The sequence below is a fragment of the Poromitra crassiceps genome (genome assembly GCF_964638095.1).
Source record: "Poromitra crassiceps genome assembly, chromosome: 6".
In the NCBI taxonomy this organism is placed as follows: domain Eukaryota; kingdom Metazoa; phylum Chordata; class Actinopteri; order Beryciformes; family Melamphaidae; genus Poromitra; species Poromitra crassiceps.
This window is the reverse complement of record NC_139627.1, coordinates 47268928-47280628: the sequence shown is the minus strand read 5'-3', so window position 1 is coordinate 47280628 and position 11701 is coordinate 47268928. Positions and strand designations below refer to the sequence as shown.

The window sequence follows — 11701 nt, the reverse complement described above, 5'->3', positions numbered from 1 at the left end:
ATGTGAACGTCAACCTTACCGAACCACATAGACAACACACGGGCGAGGCTACACTCCAGGCGTAGTTGATGACGCAAGTGTACTCTTAAGTGTTCCGTTCTGTATAACGGAAGCTTGCACACCAGGGCGGAACCTTTGTGCAGCAAGAAAAAAAAAAGTTGCAACCACTTTCTGCAGAATTTCGTCTATGAATATATATACAGTTGACCAGTGAAATCTTTTGCTTTCTCTGGTGTCCCATTTTAAAACATTGTCCTAGGGTGAAATAAAAGTGTGCTAAGACCACCTGGAAACTCTTGGAAAGTCCTGGAAATCAAATCACCTCACACCCACACTCCAAGTCGGATAGGCCTGAAAATGTGCATGCCGGTGGGTTAGGATCCGGGGAAGGTAATGGGCAGGTTGTCAAGTCCTGGGACCTGTTGTTGTTTGTACGCAGCAGGAAGTTGAATGTTTGAGGGTGACAGGAAGTCACTGACATGAGGTTTCCCTTCGCAGTTGGTTTTTGGTCTAGGTTAGAGCAGAGCCATATAGCTATTTTCACACATGAACTCCGGATCAGGTGAGGGTTGCTCCCCACTGAGGGAAGGGAGCAGATATTCTTCAAGTTTATCTCCGTTCTGTATCTTTCGAAACACACACAAAAAAAGATTACACATGCATTTACTTTATTTAATTGCCATTATTGCGAAGGTTATACCCGGAAGTTTTCGTTTTATACTGCCTGACTTGACGCTACTTGGAATTTGCGGTTCTGCCATTGAATCTTCACAAACGCTGTGTAAACGTTAAATCAAAGACATGAACGCAACCATCCCGAGATACCCTACCTAGCGATGTCCAATACTGGGAAGCGGGACGACCCTCGCGTCCAAAAATGCTTATTAAATGTGTGTGCTGTGCGAAGCAGACATGAAATCAGATCAGAGCCATGAGCCTTTCAATCCAGCAATCCAGCAACATGTTGGCTGTCGTACACGGAGCAGGTTTGAGCTTCATTTGGAAACCAAATGGCATGATGTGTTTTTTGCTCGCTCATTCACATCGACTATTTATATAATAATAATCTGTCACGATGTCGTCCTCATGCACTCACTGAGCTGACTACTTACTTCACGGAGCTCTGGAGGGGGGGGGGGGGGGGGCGACAATACGCTTCTGCGACTACGGCTGGGGGTACACTTCCCTCCGTCTAGGAGGAGGCTCGCGGGCGCGCGCATGAGCCAACTAAACCTGTTCACACATAGGCAAGTATACGGATGGCCTCTAGATAACTTTACTTACTTTACTTTATTGGTTTATTGTGACGGGACAATGCACATTAATGGACATGTTCAGAAATACAGAAGCCTCTATATACGAAAACATGTAAATATGCCGGAGTTAGCTAATGCTAATTTACATCCGTAGTCCCCAATAAATATCAAAACGATCACTCATTACAATCATTCAACGCACAAACCGATATACATGTAACGTGTCATCGCAAGAGATACCACAACATTACAGACATCAAAATTACAGCAAAACTCAGACAGGATGTACATGCAGCATGTCAGTGCTAAAAGAAGAATACTACACCTTACATTCGACAGGTTACATGATAACAATACATAAATACAATACGGAAGGCTACTCTACTCTCTTAAGTGCTACACTTAAGTGGTGAAGTGCCTAGTGCAGGAAGAGAACTCCTGAATTCCAGACATGTGTGAAAGCAGCTATAGAGACATAAGAGTTGCATCATCTCCATTCACTCCAATGGACCAGTTTTTTCTTTTTACCTCGCAATAGTTTGCGGAAGTACGGTTCTTGATTAAGTTGCTGAGTTGCAGCAGAATGGAACATTTGTGATGTACTTTGTTTAAAGAATCAAATTGAATATTATCAGCTTTATTTTATGCATTCGAACATGCTTCCTGGAACATGCTGCTTGGCCGCTGCGCAATTGTGCGCCGCGGCCCGCGGGTGGAAATTGCTGCCCAATTATGTATGATAATGCATTTCTCCATTGTTCAATCATACAGTTATTTAATTTGCAATCAATTATTTGTTAATTAGCCTATTGCACACAGCTCCTCCCTCTTAGTTTCTGGCTGAATTTTTGAGACATTTTTGAGATTTTCAATAGGGCAGTGGTGACCTAAAGGTTAGAGAAGCGAGCTTGTGACCGGAAGGTCATCGGTTCAATCCCCAGGACCGGCAGTGGAGAAAGTGAAAATCAGTGCTTGCTTGCCCCTCCCTCATTACCACCACTGAGCTGCCCTTGAGCAAGGCCCCTAACCCCGACCACTCCAGTGGAGCTGCTCACGGTGCAGCCACATCTACGCGTCGTTTGACGCGGGCTGACGCTTGGCTGTATGGACGCTTGACGCTTGGTGGGCGTGGAAATCCGGAAGCAGCAGCTAGCTCCCAAGCTAGCTGCTGCTAGATTTACTTTGCTTCTTTGAAAATTGGTGGTAGAGAGGAAGTGGAAGAGGACAGGAAGGGTAGGATAGGTGCTAGGACGAGCTCAATTGGCTAGCTTTGTACTTTGTCAAATTCCACCCCGCCCCCTCTGTCGCCCACTGTCGCTTCGCAAGCCTGCTACGCGTCGTCTGGTCTCCCAGCATGCTTTGCGAGGCGTCGAGCAGCATGTTCCAATACAAAGTGGATGGGCAGCAGCGTCAGCCCGCGTCAAACGACGCGTAGATGTGGCTGCACCGTCAGTGGCAGACTGTGCTTGTACTGGTCAGCTTCCAAGTATGAATGTGTGTGTGAATAAATCTCTGAAAAAGAGAGCATTGAGACTCCCCCTGCATAAATAAAGGTTAACAACCAAAAAAGGTGGACCTTGAGTTGGGAAAATGTTGGGAACAGCTGTGATAGGGTGGTGTACGCTCAGCTGGTGCAACTGACTGCTGCTTCTTAACTGCATTAAAAGCACATCATCATTGTAGTGTGACTCTGCATTTACTGTTTGCGCTTGCTTAACTGCCGTAGGCTACTCACCGATCTCTCTGGTTCCCTCAGTTCTCTGATAGAGACCGGGTCTTCGATTCCAGACCGTGCAGCTTACAGACTGCAAGTCCTCGACGCTGACGCTGCTTGTGATGGTGTAGGTCTTGTCTCGTGGGTTTTGGTCAGATGATGTCTGTGTGTCCTGCAGGTCCAGGTGTGCACAGTTGGATTTGTTCTGGCCGGTCCATGACACCTGAATTTTAACATAAGGTTCGCTTTGTGCTGTACAGGTCGCCGTATTTGTTGTTTTGTTAACGGTCAGGGAGAAGTGCCTGAGGAAGGGCTCGTGCTCGTGTGCAGGTGCGTCATCGGAGTAAAAAAGAAGCTGCCTTGCATGAACTGAGCTCAGGGAGCTGGGAATCAGGACAGCCCCTCCAACAGTGTCACTGACCGGTATCTGAGCCACCACGGGTGCTGGAACAGATCAGACAGATTTGTTAGCTGGGGGGGGGGGGGGGGGGGGGATGGGCGGGGGGGGGTATCAATCTGAATCAATAACGCAAGCGTGGAAATGGTGGGTGAAATTAATAATGTCTAGAAAAATGTATCACCAGTGTTATCTGGTTGATAAATAATTGATATGTCAGCGTTGTAAATACATGGGTGCAACAGGTTTCTCTTTGTATTAAGACATGGCTCTGCGATTTCTTTGAACTGCATTTAGCCATAAAGTGAAGCAACTACTCGCATGCTGTTATTAAAGCAGTGAGTGTTGACGTCAGAGAGCCTGAACTCTTCCTGTTTTGACTGACGTGGTCTGTGTCATGTGGGCCAGTCTCATTTCAGGAATCTTTCTGACCAAATGGAAAACCTTTTCTGATTGAACATGATGCATGCAGTCTCATACATAGTTTCCTGCCCTTTCGACCCATACTGTATATTGCACCAAAACAAGCCACTATTATTCAGTGTTAGCAGCACAAACGCAATGCACATTAATTGATAGAAATGTATTTATTTAATGGATAGCCCCTTGAGATGCACCATCTCGTTTTCAAGGGGGTCCAACACAAAAACAGAACAATGCAACATAAACAAACATACAACACACAGCACACAGAGGCCCCTATCGTTGCATCGGCGCTGTTTCTAGGCCGAGCGCCTGGCGCAGCGCAAATCAGTGGGCGTGGACCAGCGCACTTGATATCGTCGTGCTGGCGCTACACGCAGCCTAAAGCATTACAACCACGCCTTTTAAGCGTAAAATTATGCACCGTCATGCTCATTGGATAACTGCAATAAACGAATCCCACGCTTGCCTTTTTAGCTCCAATTCCAGTGATCCCGCAAAACCAGACGAAAGCCAAACGCTCTGCCCCCCCCCCCTCCCTTCATCCAGTCTGTCTGTCATTATAGGCTATTATTCTGCAGTTTAAATACTGCAAGCATGTAAATACGCTACACTATAGCAAGATCAAAGTGAAAAGAATGTTCTAAATGCATCAGCTAGAAAAATATAGCCTATCCCTATATGATGAGATTAATTTTATATTGGTGAAAGTTTGTCCAGAACGATATCGTTTTCTCTCCCCTGCTGCAGGTAGAATGATGCACATAAATATACCCTACATTAGCCTATGTAAAGTCATTGCATAAATGTGTTTTTATTGTAAAACTAAATGTGAAGTTGGGCCAAGTTATTGGAGCGGGGACATCACAGTAGGCTATAGCACATGACAGTAGAAAGCGTTCCACAACCGTTCCGCTGTCACTTCTCTAAATCACGTTAAAACGACAAGAGATATATATAGGCCCAGGAGGACATATATGTTTCACATAGGGTGGTGTATTCATTTCGATGTTTCATTTGGTCCAATATTGAAATGTGTACAATTGCAGGTTGTGTTACCATTACACATTAATTTAGATCGACCTTTTATATCTATTTCGCCTCATTTGGTTGCTATTTAGTAGCGAAATGGAGAAGCACAATGCATGCTGGGACAGGCCAGACAACTTACAACTTATTTTTCCTATATGGGAAGTGTGTTGTGCCTGTCTAAGCGAGGGAGTCAGAGAGAGAGAGAGAAGGGTGACAGAGAAGAGGCAGAAGAGCACTGGCGCACTGAATAGGCCTGGTTTCAGAGAGAGACAGAGAAGGTTGACAGGGGAGAGGCAGCAGAAGAGCACTGGCGCACTGAATAGGCCTGGTTTTCAAAGGCGCAAATCGCAAAATTTACGGCAGGTGCGAAGATATCAGTACGCCGAGATTTAAGGCCGACACGCCCACTTTGGCCCATTCTGGGACTGCGCCACGCCCATTCGGCCTAAAGCGCATTTGGCAGCGTAAAGCCATATTTATATCGTCCCAAAACAGGTGCAAGGCACGTTTTTTTGCGGTTAAGGCCCGTTTTAGTGCCGAAGGCCTAGAGGCTCCATTCACCGACCCACCCACACATTCCCGTAACCCACAACAACCTACAGAAAAAGTAAGAAGTTGATAGAGTGAGATAGTATTATGCATTAGGGCATTCACAGACTAGTCGACTAGTAAAACCACTAGTCGACACTGTGCTTAGTAGTCGACTAGTCGTTTTAGCAAAAAAAAAAAAAAAAAAAAAAATCTTTAACTCATTGAATGCCATGGACGGACATGTTCGTCATTTCAATTAGTAACGTAGAGTGCCAAGGACGGACATGTTCGTCAATTGCGTTTTTTGACGGTGGGGCGTCGATCAAAGCCTTCTGCCTCTCCTGTACAAATATTATAGCTATTGGAGGTCTATAACCTATTTTACAGAACCCTTAGGTGGCGACAGTGCTCTCCAGGTTAACAGAAAGGCAGAGAAAAACAGAGAATAAGTCATTGAGGAAACGGAAATCACATCGCATCCGTATGCATCGATATGCATGAAGCGTTTTAACGTTAGATGTGCCTGCAACAGGCAGCAGCCAATCTGCTCCCACAATTGAGGTCCTCCACTGCTGCGACAGCCCATTCGCATGATCATCGTTATTATTCTCAACTGGAAGCATACAGTAGTAGCCGGTGACAAACACACGCGGAAAAAGCTGGATGTCGCCGCGCACCCTTCACAGTGCAGTCAGAGCAAACTCAGCAGAGAGCCACCTCCCATACAGGGAGGAGTGTGCAGTTGAGGCGAGGCGAGGCGGGGCGGGGGGGGGGGGGGGGGAGAGCAGCACACAGCCACACAACACCCAGACAGACCCAGGCAGCAGGACAGGGTTGGCAAACGCAAGCCAGAATATCCGATGCCCACCAGCAGCAAGAAGCTGCAACCAGCAACGCACGCAGGGGCCAGCTAAAATAACCATATATATATGGTTGCAGCTAAAAATATTATTCTGCCAAACAAAATTCCCTGGCCTAAACTGTTTTATTGAAGGAAATTATTTTTGAGGTGTGACTACATTAGAAAAGATTAGCTTCAGAGTCAGTGATGTGCTTGAAATGTTTAATTTCACAAAAGGCCAATTATCTCAGCTTCTAGGAAAAAATTACTGTTTTTGGATGAATCAAGCTATCTTCTCCGGCTCATAACTAAAGAACGGAAAATGGGATCAATAAACTTTTTTTTGCAGATGATAGAATAGAGTCTCATCGTTCTTTGTGTGTGTTCAGTGTTTACAGAGTAATATCACACAATATTCTGTGGGCCTCGAGAAATCACTGAAAACGCTCTGAAACTCTGGCACTGGGAGCGTCCGTTCTCCAAAAGTGGCTGGCACTCAATGAGTTAAGAAAGAACATGAGGTATTTACACGACATACATGGACTATCATATCCCATATCCCATATCCCCCACAAAGAACATCAAAACACAACAAAACAAAACAAGAAAACTGCATAAGATACACAATAATCCAAGAACAAACAAGACTATTGGACAAACAACCAAACAAAAACAATGCATTCAAAGTAAATACATAGATCTTGCCCTGTTGGCAGCTAGGAAATGCATAGCTTTAAATTGGAAAGCATCCAATCCCCCAGCTGTAGTTCACTGGTGGAATGAACTCTCAAGCTACCATACGTTGGATAACATTTACTACAAGACCAAAGGCAGATTCTTAGACATCCCCAAAATATGGCAACCACATACAGAGTTTGACTTTAAGAACTTTTTACCCCAGTGTCATTAGGCCTATCAGGATAGGAGCTGAATGCATTGTTTTTGTTTGGTTCACTTGTTTGTCCAATAGTCTTGTTTGTTCTTGGATTATTGTGTATCTTATGCAGTTTTCTTGTTTTGTTTTGTTGTGTTTTGATGTTCTTTGTGGGGGATATGGGATATGGGATATGATAGTCCATGTATGTCGTGTAAATACCTCATGTTCTTTCTTAAAGATTTTTTTTTTTTTTTTTTTTTTTTTTATAAAAATAAAAATAAAAACGGTTAGTCGACTAGTCGACTACCTTTAGGGACGACTAGTCGACTAGTATAATTCACTAGTCGTGAATGCCCTATTATGCATATTATACATATATATACAATACACACAAACTATACTATATATATTATATTATATTATATTATATTATATTATATATTTCTATACCACATATTATATTATATAATAGGGCCTTAGCCCTCCATGCACCGAAGGGTCTTTCAATGCTGCGGTGTAGCACTAGCTCTATTGGGTAACCCTTTATTTTACAGGTACCCTAGTTACATATGAACTATTTGTAATTACACATGAACACCAAATGTAATTACACAGTAATTACCAATAGTTATAAATGATGTTCATATGTAGTTACATTGTAACAGACCTGTAAAATGGAGTGAGTCTGTTCAACTGTAGTTCATATGTAGTTACATTGTAACGGACCTGTAAAATGGAGTGAGTCTGTTCAACTGTAGTTCTTACATGGTAACAGACCTGTAAAGTGGAGTGAGTATATTCAACTGTAGTTCATATGTAGTTACATTGTAACGGACCTGTAAAGTGGAGTGAGTCTATTCAACTGTAGTTCACATGTAGTTACATGGTACCGGACCTGTAAAGTGGAGTGAGTCTATTCAACTGTAGTTCATATGTAGTTACATGGTAACAGACCTGTAAAGTGGAGTGAGTCTGTTTAACTGTAGTTCATATGTAGTTACATGGCACCGGACCTGTAAAGAAGCTCTGTCCTGGGACAGAGATTGCTAAAAGCCAGTGGGGGATTCGAACCACTGAACTTCAGGTTGCAAAGCTGGCGGCTTTAACCACTCAGCCACGAGGGCTTTCCAACTTTCTTAGTGGAGTTTGGGAGGATAACTGTATGTCAGTCAGATGTAGTTGTCACTTCCTATCTTTGTAATTATAAGCATAGACTTGGGGGAAAATGTTGATACTTTGTTAGTTGTAACTTGAAAGACAGGCAATATTGATTAATGTGAATGCATTTCTGCAGCCCCCCCCCCCCCCCCCCCCATGAGCTGTAAATGGCTCATGGGACTATTTACACCGCAATTCAGAAAATTATTAGAATGTATTTTTTTATTTAAAATCTTTAAATATAACTAAATGTTTCTAGAGCACAGTGCATACAATTTATTTAGCAAATAGGGGGGAGTTCCCCCCTTATGCGGATTAGGGGATTTATAGACTTGGGGGGGGGGGGGGGGTATAGACTTTGGGGAGAGATGATCCGGGGGTCTGCTGACCAAAGGGGTCTTTGAGGGGCTTCGACTGGGTCCCCAACAAATGGGGAAATGACTGATTTACAATAAGCTAACAATTAGAATGTAGAAGAATGGCTATTTTGATTATAGTTTCACTGTTACCTCTATATCTACAATACTTTTATTAGAATTTTTGTATTGGAATTCTGGACAAAATCATACCTACAACTAAATAAAGTATCAATATTTTCCCCCAAGTCTCTGTGTATAATAACAAAGCTATGAAGTGACAGCAACTACATCTGACTGACATACAGTTATCCTCTTAAACTCCACCATGAAATTTGGAAAGCCCTCGTGGCTGAGTGGTTAAAGCCGCTTGCTTTGCAATCAGAAGTTCAGTGGTTCGAATCCACCACTGGGTTTTAGCAATCTCTGTCCCAGCCGGGAGCTTCTTTACAGGTCCGGTACCATGTAACTACATATGACCTACAGTTGAAAAGATTCACTCCACTTTACAGGTCCGGTACCATGTAACTACATATGAACTACAGTTGAACAGTCTCACTCCACTTTACAGGTCCGGCACCATGTAACTACATATGAACTACAGTTGAACGGTCTCACTCCACTTTACAGGTCTGTTACAATGTAACTACATATGAACTACAGTTGAACAGATTCACTCCATTTTACAGGTCTGTTACAATGTAACTACATATGAACTACAGTTGAACAGACTCACTCCATTTTACAGGTCTGTTACAATGTAACTACATATGAACTACAGTTGAACAGACTCATTCCATTTTACAGGTCTGTTACAATGTAACTACATATGAACGTAATTTAGAAATATTGGTAATTACTGTGTAATTACATTTGGTGTTCATGTGTAATTACAAATAGTTCATATGTAACTAGGGTACCTGTAAAATAAAGGGTTACCCTCTATGGCAGCGGATTGGGCATGATCAACCCTTCCGCGGGCAACGTTGCAGACAGAGTAGGAAGGCTGATCCGTGTGCGGCTGCTTCCGGGACGCGGGTCGGGGTCTTAATCGGCCTCGGCTGGGTCTACTGGGCGAGGGTGTATGATGTTTGATAGACCCGAAACACCTTACGACCCCAGTTAACATCACTGATGACGCGTCCCAGCGCATGATGTAGTAGGTATTTTGAATTATATATATCCGTATATATCCACGCACATACACATACACATACACATACACATACAGTACATACATATTTACACATGCATATATATATATATACTAGACACACATACATACCATAGATATTATACAAACATTACACAATGCACTAATGATACAGACAACAGAGTGACCAAACAAGCAGTAATAATTAATTAATTAATTAATAATTTATGTAATAATAATAATAACAATAATAATTGCATTTTATAGCACCTTTCTAGATAACCCAGGGGAGGGGAAGGGAAACTCAACTCATCCACCACATCACTGTAGTACAAATAATATATGTGTTTGCCTGTAGTGCCCGAGCAGACAGGTCAGAACAATACACAGGAGACCAAATAAACAGTCCAAGCTTCTGTTTCATGTGCACATATTTCATGTAAGAGCTTGTCCCTCCGCATATTTGTCTGATGGCATCTGCATGTGACTCTTGAGGAAGTCTCTTGGTTTTTATCGTCAGGTGGATGCCGCCTTTAGCTGTGGCATTCAGTTCATACAGTAGCACGGGATGTCGGTATGAGGTCGAGATGTGGGGCCTTGTAGACTACCCCCCCCCCCCTGCATTAACCCATTGATACCTGATGCAGCATTTGCGTGTATATCCCTCATTTGTGTGCGTATCCCTTTAAGACCGCGAACCGCGTCTCTTAAAGGGATACACACACAAATGCTGCATCAGGTATCAATGGGTTAAAATCGTATAACACACACCGAGGAGTTGATTATCCCTTATAGCCAACACAAACCCAATGCACATTCGTACAAATAATTGTAAATGATTTTGGGCTGGAGTCCCTGGGTGACTGAGTGAACAAAGATCAAACTTAAAGACAGTTCAGAGAAATACAGAGACAAAATAAACAGTGCATGCTTCTGCTTCTTATACAGTATAATCTATAAGAACTTAGAACGACCAGAACCACATACAAGAACCACATACAAGAACCACATACAAGGAAACCTAAACACAGATAGCAAACAGCACCATTGTCGTCACTGACTAACTGGTCAAACCACTTCCCCCATGTTCAAATGAGTCAGTCAATGAAAGAGAAATGAAGAATTTGAAGTGCGAGTGATACAGAGTGAACTTACCACATAAAAGGTACAAGAGAAGTTGTTTAAAAGCCATTTGCCGCTGGACAGGAAAGAAGGAAGATGTTACCTGCAATATATCTACAGTATGTCAAGTCGACACTTCCTCGCTCTCAGTGTCTGGTGTAAACAAACAGGCTATGTTGTTATCGTGATGGGACAATCTCTATTTATCTTACTCATAAAAACAAGAAAATAAAACGAATTTATAATGAGCCGATTATTATTAAGACCTATACAGTTCAAAAGGCAGTCTATCCTCAAAAGCATAAATATGTTGTATTATATCAAAGCCTTCACTAACATTTCTAACTTTCTAAATGTGCATTTTTTTTTTTTACTCAAATCCTCCACTTCAGAAATAATTTTAGTTTTTCCAAAACGTCTCCTTTTGGTATAAAACGTGTCCAAATGTCACCTCTCTGCCCCAAATCTCTACCAGTGAGACTCACAAGATTAGAATTCCTCCCCAGTCCCAGCCCGTGCAGCAGTCCCTTCCCCTGCGCTCCCTCACCGCTGAATGCAGTCAAGCAGGTAAGGAATCTGTACACAGGCAAAATGATGTGATACTCTGATTCCACGGAGGCTGTGGGTCAAGTCGTGCCATTGGTCCCGACTATGTATTCTCCTCCCCCTTCCACTTCCTGCCTTTTCAAAGTCTCCGTCGCTACGTGAAATTTAGGCCAGTATTATGGTTAAGAAGGTTGAATAAGAAAAGTGTTAAAATGTTCGATGTCAAATAATTCAAAAGTGACTTACGGTTGAAATGTCCTTTTAAAAACGCTGGGAATCGTGTCCGGGTTTCCGG

The 11701-nt window shown here is 42.9% G+C and overlaps 1 long non-coding RNA gene across 1 annotated transcript; it reads right to left on the bottom strand.

Annotated features, from left to right (window-relative positions):
- Positions 1 to 3025: 3025 nt before the first annotated feature.
- LOC310778971 lies at positions 3026 to 11403 on the bottom strand. The gene is made up of 3 exons (XR_014552794.1): positions 11346 to 11403; positions 10894 to 10936; positions 3026 to 3414 (listed from the first exon to the last, which is right to left on the bottom strand). It is a non-coding gene; the product is annotated as an uncharacterized lncRNA (long non-coding RNA).
- Between the last annotated feature and the right edge of the window lie 298 nt (positions 11404 to 11701).